This window comes from Anthonomus grandis, chromosome 1 (assembly GCF_022605725.1).
Source record: "Anthonomus grandis grandis chromosome 1, icAntGran1.3, whole genome shotgun sequence".
Classification (NCBI taxonomy): domain Eukaryota; kingdom Metazoa; phylum Arthropoda; class Insecta; order Coleoptera; family Curculionidae; genus Anthonomus; species Anthonomus grandis.
Window position 1 is genome coordinate 52,553,413 of NC_065546.1, and position 15,671 is coordinate 52,569,083.

The 15,671-nt window shown below is 31.5% G+C and overlaps 1 protein-coding gene across 7 annotated transcripts in view; it reads left to right on the forward strand.

The window, feature by feature from the left end:
- Positions 1 to 15,671, forward strand: part of LOC126733620 (disks large 1 tumor suppressor protein) — an 825,690-nt gene that overhangs the window by 223,787 nt on the left and 586,232 nt on the right. The window lies entirely within an intron of this gene.

The following is a 15,671-nucleotide window of genomic DNA, read 5'->3' on the forward strand; positions in this document are numbered from 1 at the left end:
CTTAAAAAGCTTTCTTTCTGCACTGCCTTCCATAGAGGGCTTTAACGTCAATGAGTTTCAATAAATTCGGTTCAGTCACTTTTCCCCCACCGATCATGGACCCTATTTTCGCGAAAAAAGCAGTTTTTTTGCCATGCCCGCCCCTTCGGGGCGGCGTGGCCAAAAAAAATTTACATCATCACGTAGCCTCAACCTTCCCACATAAAACGGTGAAAAGCAGAAAAAAAAATTCGCCATAGAAGCAAAGTTATTAACGTTTATGTGACGCAGGGTCCGAAAATCCCTCAATTTAGATGGATGCGTTCTTACAATACGCGAAGCGTATTGTAAAAAGTTAGACTTAAATAAACGGGCGTTAAAAACTTTCAGAGAATAAGAATTGTTCTAAAGAACGCACCAGTTGTTTTATAAAACTTTGGAGGAGACTTTTTGGACCGACCCCGTCAAGTAAGATTAATATTGCCTGCTTTCCTCGAGCTAGATTTATGCCTTATCTCTAGGGTGAGGAAAGGGACCGAAGGTTTTTTTTATACAAATAGGCTATATGGAGACACTTTACTGTTATAGTGTTTGTGATGAACTCGATATGTATCTTTTGGTCTTGTCACTTTTAAGCTTCTTCTCTTTACGAAGGAATAAAAATGAAAGCAATTTATATTACAAAAAGTCAACAACCAAGATATAAATATTTGAACAAAAATCCAGAAAGCGACAATAATATATAATGTCTATATGTGTCAAGAGAATAATGATTACCGAGATAAAGCAGTCACGGAAAATATGAGTTTCATTTATGATTTCCATGAAAAAAGGTAAACTTTGTATTAAAATCACTAAACTTTTTAATGCATTGACAAAACTTTATAAGTTTAATTGCATATTATTATGTCGATTAATTTAATATACTATAAATTATTAAATATTTGGTAAATAACACAAGTATTGTTTTACGTATTGAAAAATACATCTACACGAAGGATGCATACACTAGCTGTGTGATATTAACCCGCCAATTACACACTCAAAAAGGAGCATGGTTCTAGATTTTCCAGCAACCTTATCCAAACTTAATTTAAATAGCAGAACTTTTGTGGTTAATTTAGTGGTAGCTAGTTTTTGTACATAAATTAAAATGTTAAATTAGCTAATACTTTAATAAATTTTTTCCAATTGATTCAATTGTTCTATGAAAAGAAAAGTTGAAATCAAACAGGCATCTGATACATAGCGTAGATGGTATGTTCGTGATCCCTTGTGTATTTTTTTTCTTAGTTTCTGTAGTTGCCTGACCTTAGGATGCTAATATGCAAAAACATCTGTCGGCTAATACCACATTTATTTTTTCTTCTTTCCTACTTGCGGAAGGTGCCCAATAACTTATTTCTTTAATCTTATTTTTGATCATCAGAATGCGAGGGTTGTCATTCGCAAATTGTAGGTAAAGACTTGTACTACTATTAACAAACAGAAGCCTTGTTCAGTAAACTCATAGCATTAAAGTACGAAGCTGCATCTTATAATTTACCACAGTCAAATACCTCAGACAGATCGCGAAAATCTGTCCCTGGATCCTTCGACATACGGATCAAGATCTTCTAAAAAGTCAAATTGAAACTTAGCAAGTACATTATTTCTACACAGAAACAAGATGTCATGAAAGAAATGGGTCCGAAGTTGAAAAAGAGATCATGTCTATGGATTGGGACGACTTTATCTCACTTCAAATATTTTAAGAATGTTCCTAAAAGCATTAATTGAGTCTATGGAGTGACAAGGCCATGTCAGGCAAAAATAGAACTAAGAATAAAAGCTAAGAACAACATGTTAACGAATTTTATGATGAGAGAAAGAAAACATTATAGTTATCAGAAAACTTGTTTAAATATAAGCATTTAAAACCATTTAACCATTTGCGTTTTTAGGCTATTAGCATTAGGGAAGGAACATCACTTTTCTTATTCCACAATAAACTTAAATAAAGTTATAATGAAATTTTTGTTCTTGTTTTACTAAAATCTTATATTTATCTTTATTTATTACGTGTCTTTTGTAAAGGCGACTAGGTTCAAACAGTTTAGTTCATAAAAAGGTCAAAAGTAAGTGCAAAGGTGATGTTTCAAATTGATTTATAAAAATAGGTCCGAGAAGCATTGTGTTAACTTGATTTCATTCACGTAAAATGTAAAGTTCTCAGAATTACAGTAGAGAACTATTTTTTATAAGAAGTAAGTAGCTATTGTATTGGCTAATCATCAGAAGTACATTGACGTCACAGTTCATTATAAAACTGTGTAGAACAACATCAATATCATCAACTAGCAAAATAAATTTCTCATCAAAATTTGGAAAATTTAGAAATGGAGCAGATATTAGAGAATTTCAAATTTCTTGCAAAGCCTGTTTACAATTTTCTTTTTACAAAGAATATTAGTGAGAGGAGTAATACAGGAAAAAGATGATATACCTTTTCGATAGTACCTCACCATGCCAATATTCCAATGTTGACTCTGTTAAATATCTAGAATATTAAATTTGATTATTTCAAATTCATTATTAACCAATATATTAATCTTTGAGCTACAAGTAGCAGATGACACAAGTAGTATTAGAATTTAATATTCGAGACTGTTCACTGTAAGGTTTCACAGTTTTTCACTGTTAACGCTTTTGTATTGTAGTAGCTGAAGTAACTCCCAATACTCATAATTAAGGTTAGGTTATAAAAATACTTTTTTAGGTGATCAATGTAATCGTTTATTATTCTGTAATCATTATAAAATCTTGCTTATAAACTTTAGGTTTGATTGATAACAAGGAGCTTCAATTAATCTAATATTTTAAGAGAATCTTTTGATATTCCGAATGAATTTGTGACGTGAAATACTAATAACTGATTCTGCTGGAAAAGCGGATAGATATTCCTTGTTTATTATTTATGAAACCCAAATACTTCAACTCAATATACAACTCTTCAACGTCAAATGCTCAAACACATCCAAACCTGGTCGTAAACTAGTGTAAATTAGCTTCTTAAATGTGGTTAGAGCAAAATCAAACAAGTTCAAAAGGTAAACGAGTAAATTACAGTTGAACAGTAAAATTTGTTATAAAATATATGATAATAAATAACTATTATGTTTAGATTTACATTTAATTTCCTAAAACCAGCACACAATCTTTGTTCATCATTGGGGTTGAAAACAACCAATGTTGAAGATAACCAAGCTGATTTTGAACTTGATATCATCTTGGAAGATTTTATATAACTCTTCTTGATAAGTTTTTGTTTATATAGAGAAACATGATAATGGCTTTGCTTAATGTATGGACTTTTTATACTGATATTTTTTATGAAATGTAGGCGAGTTCGTCTCTATTAAAATAACCACAAACTTTAATATTGCAACATTGCTTTGTTGATCAGTCAACCTATACTGATAACTTAGTAGTAACTGATCTTATAAATTTATAGGATAAGCGGCAGCAGGGCGTTTGACTGCGTAGATAACACTTTACTCTTGGATAGAATGGAATTCTATGGTGAGGGGAGTAGTGTTGAGCTTGTTTGCATCATTTTTGGCAGATCGCTCACAATTTGTAGCAGTGAGGGATAGCTCCGGATCTAGTATGCGGTCTTAAAACCTTAAAGTGGACCTTGGGGTCCCGTATTGGGTCCGGTGTTATTTCTTTTATTTATTAATCCCTCCTCTCCAATAACACATAGTGTTACCACCATGTAGGTGGACCGTGGAAACAATTGATGTATCTGCTGGAAAAGCCTTAGAGGAACTTAGCAATTGGTTTATTTTAAATCAACTTTACTTGAACAATAAAAAGACTAATTACATGGTTTTTCATGCATGCCATAGTCAAATAAATAGTGATATTAATTTATGTGTAATCAACGATAACGATTATTTGGAACGCCAAAAATCGTTTCTTGGCCTAACATTGGATGACTCACTTTCTTGGAAATCTCATTGTGCTGAGTTGCCGATGAAGCTCGGTAGTTTATGTTATGCAATTATGAACCGTAGGGTGGTAATGGAAATTAATCAGCCAATTTGTGTATACCACACTATTATACACTCACGAATTTTATTCGGTATTCAGCTCTGCCTGTCCAGTGTCCATGCCTTATAGCAAGCTATTTATTTCTAAAAAAAATGTATTAAAAATAAATCCAAAACTATACAACAAATTACTGAATGATAAAAGATTAGCAAAACCATTTTAATATTTAAATGAAAGTTAAAGGAATTCCTAGTCAATAAATGTTTTTATGATGTAGATAGCTATCTAGCCGATTAGGCAGGTAAGTATTATAACTTTTTTAACCACGTAATGAAATTTTTTCCTGTTTCTTTTTTTCTTTTTAATCTTTTTTTTGGATGTGTAATGTGACTTCACTTTTGACTGTTGGATATTTTTAAATTTTATTTATCTAGATATTTAGCAGTATTTTTTTTTAGGCCGAGATTATAACATGTAAAACTGTGACGAAATCCATACACTTTGTGTCTATTTTTTTGTATAATAAAAGTTTTAATTTTGTTCAGCAGTCGAATCTTCTTCACTGTAGATATAATTAATTTGCAGATTAGTAAGAATTTCAATGAAGAATAATTACTCTCCATGGCACATATCCGGTATACAATACCCATATTTTCTTAATTCTTGGTCTATTTTTGATATTTTTACTATTCTGTTAAATAAATCTTAATCAAATCGAAATAATTAAAGTAATCAATATTTCATTATAAGAATGTGATAGAAAGATTTAATCTGGTCAGCTCATTGAAAAATAATTGATTACTTAAAGCTTAACAAAAGAGGTAACAAAGTTAATAATCACCAGGAATGCATATATATTTTTAATCTTATTATGATTTTTTCATTATATTTTCACAAGGCCCCTTTCACAAAACATAAAAAATTACTAAGCAAAATCAATAAATTCCAAAAAATCAGTGTGCTAAGGGAGTAATGAGAGATGGTCTGAAAGATCTGGTTAAGTCCTTTACAAGCTCTATAAATCAGCTAAATAAAATTGATTTTAAAATGGCAGAGGAGGAAATGCAAGAGAGAATGATAGAGGTCAAGAGAATCTAGGAAAATAAAAGAAGGATAAACCGGAGTCCAGGATAAATCCAAAATAAAACTCTGAAAACTCATTTGCTGTTGAAACATGATCAGGGAGAGATTTTTCTATAGAAGCAGTTGGAAGATATATACATTAAATATAATTAATTTTAAAACCTGTCACACAGAGCGAGGAAGGTTATTTAAAAGACATTGTTATGCCATAAGTGCTTAAAAATGATTTCGGACATATGAGCGCCACGGTTGCGGCTGGTTCGAATGTAGCGTAATCGGGAAGTCCAATTTTCGACCACTTTTTCAAGCATCTGGGGCCGTATCTCGGCAATAACGCGGCGAATGTTTGCTTCCAAGTGATCCAACGTCTGTGGTCGATCTTTGAAGACATGTGACTTCACATATCCCCAAAGAAAGTAATCCAGGGGTGTGAGATCACACGATCGTGGAGGCCAGTTCACAGGTCCATTGCGTGAAATTATGCCAGCATGGAATGTTTCCCGCAATAAATTGATAGTGTCACGCGTTGTGTGGCATGTTGCACCATCTTGTTGAAACCAAAGCTCTGCCACATCAAGTCGGTTTAACTGAGGAACAAAAAAGTCGGCAATCATGGCTCTATAACGTTCTCCATTGACTGTAACATTCTGGTCGTTATCATCTTTAAAAAAATATGGGCCAATGATTCCTCCTGACCATAAAGCGCACCAAACTGTGACTTTTAATGGATGTAAGGGCGTCTCAACAAAAGCTTCTGGATTTTCTCCACTCCAAATTCGGCCATTTTGCTTATTGACGAAGCCGTTCAACCAAAAATGAGCCTCATCGCTGAACAAAATTTTGGATTGAAAAAATGTGTCAAGCTGAATACTGTTTTCCGCCCATTCACCGAACGTACGACGCGCATAATGGTTACGCCATTTCAGTTCTTGCACAAGTTGGATCTTGTAAGCTCGCAAGCCAAGATCTTGCCGCAAAATCTTCCTCAAAGTAGATGGGCACAGCCCCAATTGTGCACGATGGCGAATCGACTCATTCGGGTACTCTTCAACACTATGCTCCACAGCAGCAATAACTTCTTCTGTACGCACTGTATGGCGTCTTTGTGGATGCGTATTATCAACTAGAGTATGCGTGGTACGAAAACGATCCATGGTATTTCGAATAACTTGCTCGGATGGCCGATTATGTCGACCGTAAAATGGACGCAGCGCAAGGTAAGTTTCGCGAATTGAACTATGATTTTCAAAATATATTTGCACAATTTGAAAGCGTTGTTCTGGAGTAAGTCTATTCATTGTGAAATGGCAAACTGTACTGACCACGAATACACCTACAACTGTCAAATTGATAATCACCAGAAACAGTTTTGACAACTTAAAATCCAAACCTCTAAAAAAAACACCCTTTATAATAACAAGCTTTCAGGTCATATTTTTTTTACTTATGACGACTTTAGAATCAACTGGCTGCCACGATTTTGTGACTTAATACCCTTGCAATTTGGGAGTACCCAAAGGAAAGTGTACGAGCAAAGTCTACAAAAAAAAAAGGATCTTTATGACTTATTTGAAGACTAAAGTTTTATGAACATATATCCCTAAATGCTTCGTTACATATCTTCAGAATGTTTAAATAACAAAAGTCTTTTAGTTTTTTCTTTAATAGGTACTGTAATTTTTGCCTTGGTAGTTCGAATTTGGAATTTAAGTTACAAAATAGAAGATATATTATAATTTTTGTGAAACAATAATCAAAATTTACAAGGTGATTTTTTTTAGTGATCCCCTTTTTCAATTTCCTAGATTCAAAATTATTAAATAATTTGTTCATCTTATGCATAGTATATCGTATATCAAATAAAAAAAGAATTAGGATTTAGTTTTCTTTATTTATAGGATAATATATGGGGGCTAATGAAACACCAGAAAAAAAACCATAAGATAAAAATATCGTCGAATCGATAAATCACAATATACGTCAGAAACCCGCTATAATGACTATCAATCACGTGGATAATAATATAAATTAAAATGGAGTTTGTCTTCATGGAAGAGAAAGAAACATTTTATTAAAAACAAATGAACCCCAAGCCATAATAAATTATCGTTTGGGAGAAACAGCTGATAATCTCTGCAACGGCGCCAGTATTGACGTAAGAAAACATATAAATTTTCCCACAGGGTTGAGACACATTTATATTAGGGTCTAAGTTATTAAATGTTTAAGGCTTAAGCTTTTCTTTAACTTAATTATTTTTTTTATATACTTCACTTTTATATTATAATACATAATTCAACATACAAAACAACTATGAAAAAAAAGTTTGCACTGTGCAAGGTTCGACTAATTAAAAGGCGCATAAAATTCAAAGCAGGCAAGATTCAAAAAACGTTTAAGGTTCTCATAATAGTTTTTCATAACCGAGACAAAACTCGTCTTATCCATGTTAAGTCGTTCCATGCAAATTCAGAAAAACCTCTACTAAAGTTATTTTTTTGGATACAATGACAAAAAATAAATAATAATATAAAATGAGTTTTTAGAAAATACTCACATCAATTTATTTAAATGTAGAATATCCTTAATCGGCTAAAATAAATAAACAAAAATGGATAAGACAAGTTTTGATTAGTCATTTTGGATTTGACAAGTTATGCTGCAAAAAAAATAAAACAACGCCGAGTTTGAGAAGGGACATCAATATTTTTAAAAGTACAAAAGTCTTAAAAGTTAAATTCTTAATTCTCCTTCATCTTCTGCTTCTCGTGGTTCGCAAAATTGATCTTCTGGAACTTCAGAATTAGGTCCTATCAATGGCTGCGATATTCTATCTAAAACATCTAGATAAAACTTTAAATCTCCTTTGCTCTTCTATTCATTTCCAAAATGTTTTTCTAGTAAATTATCAACATCCTTTAACTTGGCAGAATTTACTGGAGCTCCTATTGGAACAGTTTCTGGGGCAAAATGATCCCATTTTTTTCCTTTTTTTAAAATCAACTTAGGTACCCCAGTATCCGAGTTATAAAATTGTTCTCCTCTAACCATAATATTATTTTCACCAGAGTTTTTAGTCAATATAAACCTTTTAGCAAAGGAGAACTTAAAATGCCAAGAGCTAACATTTTTTTGAAAATCGACAACTTGAGATTTCCAGTCCATAACCAGACAGTCTTGGCCTAAGTTGATAATTTGATAACTGGTTCATATAAATATACAACCAATATTTAGGTATTACTTTAATACTTAAGTACCAAAGCAATAAAAAGCGTCTACATATTTAATAATTTAAACTTTACTTAAAAAAAATTTACTCTTTCAGCTCATATATAACTAAAATACTGAGTATAAAACTCTATCGGTGACTTAATGTTGACCAAAAAGATCCAGGAAAGCCTCTAATTCACCAAAACAAAGAGAACTGTCCAAGCTGCGCTGTTTTCAATTCCATTAGGAATATTAGTTTCCCGTTTCCCTGTAAAATATTGGTTATATAAAACGATTTATATGGATACTGTATTGAAACGAACATATATCTTTTGGAAGCCTCTATATTTTAAAATGGTACATTTAATATTTTTCCAAAAGTATGTGGTTTATTTTTCGGATATTAAACGTTACTACTAAAGTTCTTTCGGATTGAAAGAAATATATTTCTTTCCTGCATCCAGAAAATTTTATCGAGTATTATTATCATTTAATAAGTTAGGGGTGGTGCATATTTATTTTCTTATTATACAGACTGTGACTTATATTATAAATTATCCTAACCTACGAACGTCCAGCCTCCAATATTTCTGAGCTACCGTCTGCAATACTTATGTTCAATTTGTATTCTCGAGACCAGAGCTTAACGCACTGTCTAGGGAATTATTTAATTGTTAAGTTGATAAAGTAACAAATAAATAAAGGATGTTTTAAAAAAAATATACCAATATCAATACAGAATGTTGAATGTTAAATAAAAAAAAAACTCCTTAATTGCGGACCATATTAAATTTATTCCCCGAGGGACTATAAATATTTATTTAAAATAAAAATGTGTTATACTCACTGTTAAATTTTTTTATTTGTTTTGGCATTAGTTCTCGAAGAATCTCAGTTTAGATAAGTTGATTTATTTTAATTAATTCTATTTAACAAAAAAAATACTCCCAAAAGAAATTACTTAATAGTATCTATCGAATTAAGCTTTTGAATACATCGAATTCCTTCCTTTTTCTGTTTTATTGTTGAGAAAGTAAAAAAGGAACGAGAACATTAAGGTTAGGTAAAGTACAATAGCAGGTAATAACGGCAAACGAACCATCGACGAGAGCTTTTCGAAGAAAGAAAATGAGGATTGTACTGTAATATTACTTTCTTTTGAGTTTTTAGAACAATTCCAACAAATTCAGTTAGTTGAAAATATCAAAGGCAAAATTTCTGACAGGTATTTTTATTTAACGGAGAAACTTTTCTAAATGTCGAAAAAAATAATAATTAAAGTTATATTTATATTAATAATAAGGTTACTGACTGATTGGGGCATCTAAAATAACATTAAAGTTGATGCTTTAAAACAAAAAGGTCTAAATTATTTCATAAAAAAGGCCTTATATAGGCTGAAACGTTAGTATAAATTAAAATTTTATTTCGCCCGATATCCAACTAAATTTCAAAATTAAAATAATTACACTTAATTTAGATGAAACATATTTTCCGAACAAACCCTATTTATGACAGTTTGCCGATTCTGATCTAAAAGATTTATTATTCGCTAATTAGAAATATAGTCGCCTTCGCTCTTATCGTCCGGGTTCAAAGGTCACCACGTAATATGAATCAAATTAAAAAATCAGTGGCTGCCAAAATATTATTTCCTTGAGAGTTTGACAATACATTGAACGCCGTCATGTGACATATTAAAGCCGCGTATACACCTTAGATCATAATTATTAACTGACGTGATGCCTTTAATGCCGTAAAAATGTCTGCGGAATACTACGTATCCGAGATTCGACATGTAAAACATACGTTGGTTATTTTCTTTCATGACGTAAAAAAGCCCAAAAGTATAAAGCCCGTTGGGTATACGCCTCATCGGTATATGCCTAGAATCCCCGATATTCTGCCAGACATATTATTTACTTTTCTTTTTTGAAAAATTGTCCGAAATAGACGGAATTCTCAATAACAATTTTTCTTTATGCAATAATATCTAAATCTAAGCATTTTATATTTTTTTATGAGAGCAAAAATGCCTCCCTAGCCTTTCATTAAAATTGTACATATTTCATTTAAAAATGGTTGTTACCTAAATTTTTGAGAAATTAGTATACGATTTAGCATGACCCTATGGGCATTTCTATATCCCAGGGCATTAACCAATTTACTTACTTAGCTTTTTTTAAAAAGATAAATCTGAGGGGAACTACGACAGTTTTTTAAAATGTCGTTTTCTTATGAATATTTATTTATTTACACATTACAAGGCAAAAAAAGATTGAAACTAACTATTAAAAAAATGGAGAATGCGCCGGGCATATCTATCTCCCAGCGCAATCACCAATTTATTTACTTAGCTTTGTATAAAAAAAAATTTTTGTACTTTTTAATCATACCTAAATAATAAACGAAATGCAAAAGAAAACTAATTATTTTAATAACGAAAAAGAAAATAAGGGATTGCTTAGAATGTATAAGAAGAAGTAGCTAAAGCGCTTGGAATAAGTTTAAGAATGGTGCAAAAGGTAATACCGTTTTTAATTAATTGGTAGTTTTGACAAGCATGGTTGTAAGTTTGATTGATTCTGAGCGTTTCAATTTGAAAAGACCAAAGTTTCCATTATGTAATGCCTCACACATTCACCCATAGGGAATATGCTGACATAATATTTGTGTATGGTTTCTGTAATGGCAGCGCATTACGTGAAGTTAATGAATACCGACGTCGTTTTCCAAATCGAAGAATTCTTAATCGAAAAATTTTTTAGACAGTTTTGCAAATGCTCAGGAAACAGGAATGTTTTCAAGCAGAAGAATTCTGAACGAGAGGCGGGACTAAATGTGGAAAACGAAAAAAATGTTTTGGATATGGAACCCGGGTGTTAGTATGAGACGGATTGTGGACGTTTGGAAGACACTTAGGAACAACGGTTTTAAGTCTTTCCATATTCAACCAGTTCAACATCTTCAAGAGGGTGATTATGGCTTAAGGGTTCAATTTTCCCAATGGATCCAACAAAATCGAGGTCTACATAAATATATTTTATTTAGCGATAAAGCTCATTTTACCCGCAATGGAATTAATTACCGACACAATGAACATCGGTGGTCAGATGAAAATCGTTATGCCACTTTTGAACGAAACTTTCAACATCGATTCAGTGTTAACGTGTAGTGTAGAATGCTGAACGACCAGTTGTTTGGTCCTTTTGTATTAGATGAGCGTCTTACTGGAGAAGGATATTTACGCTTTTTGTAAGACCCTTTAATACACATGTTGGATGATGTTCCGCTAATTGTTTGACACCAAATATATTTTCAACAGGATGGAGCTCCGCCTCATTTTAGTCGCCGAGTACGTAATTTCTTAGTCAATCGTTTTTCTGATCGTTGGATTGGCAGAGGAGGACCTCAAGTTTGGCCACCGGGATCATCAGACTTAAATCCACTGGATTATTTCCTCTGGAGGTGGATAAAAGCTGTAGTCTAGGAAACACCAGTAGAAACCGTAGAAGGACTTCACAATTAAATTTTATATGCTTCAAATATTAATAAAAACAATCCCCAAGCAATTAAACGAGCAACGCGAGCGCCTAACAAACGTACTGTAGCTTGCCTTTAAGTTGATGGGGGTATTTTCAAAAATATTTTAAATTAGTGGAATTTTGTTTTTTTACTAGTATTTGTTTCTGTTGCTTTTAAAATAAAAAATTTTACAAAAAAAAACCTCAGAAACGATTATTTCATTAACTGTTGAGAAACGGATTAAAACCTGTCAAGTAAGATAAATATGGGTTAATTTATCTTATTTTGACCTTCTGAACATGTTCCCAAAATATTTCCCTTTCCTCCCGAAACACCCTATTTATAATAAATTTGACAATTGATACTCAATACTAATATCGTTTCATAACATTGTAATCAAATTTTAAAGCCCAAGAAGATAAGAAGCACCATCGTACATTATGTTAATTTGGTATTTTACATTCTTTCATGAGTGATATTCTGATCTGTTCAGATCAGCCTATTGGCTGGTCATACCCAATTTCCATCTCTCCTAATCAAAGATTATCGATTGTTCAAGTTATTTTTATATTTTAAACCAAGTAACAACCAGACTAGTACAGAAAATAAAAATACTGAATTAATATTAGAAGAAAATAAACTCTTCTTACCTCACTGTAAAACAACCAGACGGCAGAGAACTAACTTTAAAATGTGCTCTCTATAGCGAATTTGTCTGTCAACCTTAACGCCTAGAAACATTGAAGTCAACACTAATGGAAGCCTGAAGATTAATACCAGCAAGGTAGTTATCAAATTATAAGCAACTAAGTCAATCTGAGGTTTTATTAATTGGTAGATATTATGGGATACGAAAGTCTACCACTGATGCATTCTGACCACGTAATACTACTGTCCGCACATAACGTGTAGCTACCAATATTAGACAAATCATTGATGTCGATTAGGAAGAGCAAGGGAGCAAATACAAACCCGCTAGGCCTTATAAATAAATTTTAGGGTGGCCGACCAGGCCTTACTAGGTACTAAAAATTGGATACGATATTATGTAATCTATTCCCAAGCGCTAACCCAAATCTTACACTTATTGCCAGAAGTATTCGTTGATTAAAACAGAAAAACTTTGGGCAGATCACATAACAATGCTGACACCTCATTTATACTCAGATATATTTTCCTGCAGCTTCAACAGCTATGAATAGCATCATGCGGTTGGTTTTCAGCAACTTTGTCTAATAAGTGCTTAAAATCGTATTGGCATAGTGTTACCAATGGCCAATCTTTTAACTACGTTGAAAAAAGTTGGTAATAGAGAGATTGGGACAGAATTTAAAGGTATTCTATACCCGATTTTAGACACGATAAAAAATGCCTTTAAACCATGAGTAATAAATGAAAAAGATGATTGGAAAAATATCAAAAAGTCTTTTTTTTTTTAATTTTTAACTAATATTAAAAAATAATACCAAGTTTGTTTAGTTTTTGAAATTATTGTTATTTTTATAAATTTGTAAATAGGATTGCTTTTAAGTTCTACGAAAAAAGGTGATCATGACAGCATTTGATAACTTTTAGTTACAACAAATATGTCATAATAATTAAATCATGGTGGACACGAGTGTAATATTGGTAATTGATTGTAGGTTAAAAATATCTAGTAACATGTCAAACTTTTTTGTTAAGAGGTGTGAGTTAATAATCATTTGCATATATTTAACCCTCTATATGAATGTGACATTTGCCATTATTTTTATAACAGGAATAGGAGTCGAGTTGGGGTTTTCAAATTAAATCTTAATTACTTTGAAGAATGCGAAATATAAGTAATTTTGCTTATAAGACCAATGCACTATATGTCACTAATATCGTTAGATTTACCGAAAACATTTTAATAATGAATGAATTATTATACATATTTATTAAAATACTAAATAAAAAAATAAATACTAAGTAAAAAGTTTGGAAAAAATCACCTAAGTGAAAAAAAAATTCTAATACATAATTTATTTTTTGTCCCATTATAAGTAACTAGTAAAGTCGGCAAGGATTTGGTAAAATATACGAGGGTCATTTTTCGCCCAAAAACTCGAGATCTAAATTTCAAAGGAGTCCCGAGGGATTTATATCTTTTCTCTAGTTAGATCCGACGCTATTAGCTCTATATAAAGGTTCTTTCCAGAATTATTATATAACATTGCTACCTTTTTTCGATGTCATTATCGCTTTTTCTTTTATCTAGAAAGTTTTTATTATTACGCTGGCAGCTATTTAAAAATACCACATTGGGATTAAACACTTCATGAGGTAAGGTAGCTGAATTTAAGATATTGTACATTATAAACTAGTAGAATTTTTTACAGCCCACGTATTTGTCAAATATTTATTTAAGGTAAAGTCGCAAAATGTTGAAGTTGGATAGAAATTCCGGTGATGAGGATTTGTAGTCAGTTTAGACTGTAAAAACTAAACTCAATACAGTTTCCGAAGAATAGGAGAGCGAATAAAAGTTATAATTAACTTAATTATGATAAAAATTGAATCTATGAATTGTGTTGAAAAATCTTTCGTACAAGAGACGACAGCTTAAAGCTTTGTTTGGTCTGTTATATAGAGCCAGTCGCCTTAAAGCCAGTCGAGTAAATATAGAAGACCTCTATGAACGAGTTTTGGCGTATTTAGAGCCACTATCTCTCTAAATAAAATAATTATGTTGCCTTAAATTTGGTGACGAAAACTCAAGAGAAAACAATACATTTTGATTCGCCCCAAGTTCAGCCTAAAAGTGTTTGAGCTTAAAGATGCCAAAACATTTGTAGTATTCGTGGTTTTACACTAATTCATTTAAATATATTTAAAATTTTAAGATTTAATAACTTCCTGTTAAAGCAAAAATTATGCCAAGTTAATACAAAAAAAACGAACATTCACGTTAAGGCTAGCTGGTATATATAGAGGATTTATTTTTAAATTTATTAAGGGCTATACTAATAATGTTATGATTATATTATTACGGCAACATTTAATATTTAAACGTATATATATATACAAATTAGAAAATATGGTTTAAATGTAAGTTGCCGTAATAAATGAATAATAACATTATTAGTATAAATATATTTCCTAATAAATTTAAAAATAAATCTTCTATTTATATCAAATAAAAGAACAACACGAATGACACAATCCATCCGTGCATCCAAAGTCGATCGTCTCAAACTAACTTTTAATGTCACGCGGACAGTGCATTTTAAATGATTTAGATTAATTTTATGTACAACTTAAAATGTAAAGGTGAAATTGTAATTTTGTATGCATTGATTAATCAGTAATAATCTTCGAAGATATCAAATTCAAATAATGTAATTTTGTTAAATTTAAACAGCGGCATCACCGCTCTCTTTTAGTTTAGTGACAGACTTCAATAACTTCACACAACGACGCCGTTTCTATGTACTAGTCATTACTTTTACGGTTGTATTTAATATAAATATTGAAGTTATTACAAATAAATTATACAGTCGACATTGAACCCTTCAAATTTCCTACTTAAAATACAACATACATACTAAAATGGCAGTATTAACTTACCCTCTGCAACGGTAATAAATTACTTTCTTAATGCGATTATTTTGAAACAATGTATTACAAAATGGATTTGGCAACCAAAATTGATCAATTCAATTAAATTTAAAGCTATAAAGTTCAGAGGTAATAAAATAATTAGCTTATAGTTTTAAATAATTAGTAAAATACTGGCTTTTCGAAGCTTTTCGAATTCTCTCTACCGATCAATTTAAAAAATATTTATCGATTTACAAAAAGGAAGGATATTCGCGTAA